Source organism: Gekko japonicus, unplaced genomic scaffold (assembly GCF_001447785.1).
Source record: "Gekko japonicus isolate JY-2015 unplaced genomic scaffold, Gekko_japonicus_V1.1 scaffold2252, whole genome shotgun sequence".
Classification (NCBI taxonomy): domain Eukaryota; kingdom Metazoa; phylum Chordata; class Lepidosauria; order Squamata; family Gekkonidae; genus Gekko; species Gekko japonicus.
Genome location: NW_015173205.1, coordinates 278412 through 278982, shown reverse-complemented (window position 1 = coordinate 278982; position 571 = coordinate 278412).

The window sequence follows — 571 nt, the reverse complement described above, 5'->3', positions numbered from 1 at the left end:
TTAGAGGGAACACTGCCTGTGGTACCCCACTGCTTACCACCCTCCACTGAGAAAATTGCCCATTTATACTCACTCTCTGCTTTCTATTAATTAGCCAGTTTTTGATCCATAAAAGGTCTTTTTATCCCATGATTTTTGAGCGTACTTAGGAGCCTTTGATGAGGGACTTTATAAAAAGCTTTCTGGAAGTCAAGGTAAACAAAATCTATTGGGTCCCCCTTGTCCACATGTTTGCTCCCCCCCTCAAAAAACACTAACAGGTTAGTGAGACAAGATCTTCCTTTACAGAACCCATGCTGAGTCTGCCTCAATAGGTTTTGTTCATCTATGTGCCTACTAATTCTTTCCTTAATAATGGTTTCCACCAATTTACCTGGTATCAACATCAGACTGACTGGCCTGTAATTTCCCAGTTCTCCTCTGGAACCCTTTTTAAAGATGGGAGTGACATTAGCTACCTTCCAGTCCTCAGGAATGGAGGCAGATTTTAAGGAAAGATTACATATTTTTGTAAAGAAATCCACAAGTTCACATTTGAGTTCTTTCAGAACTCTCAGATGTATGCCATCTG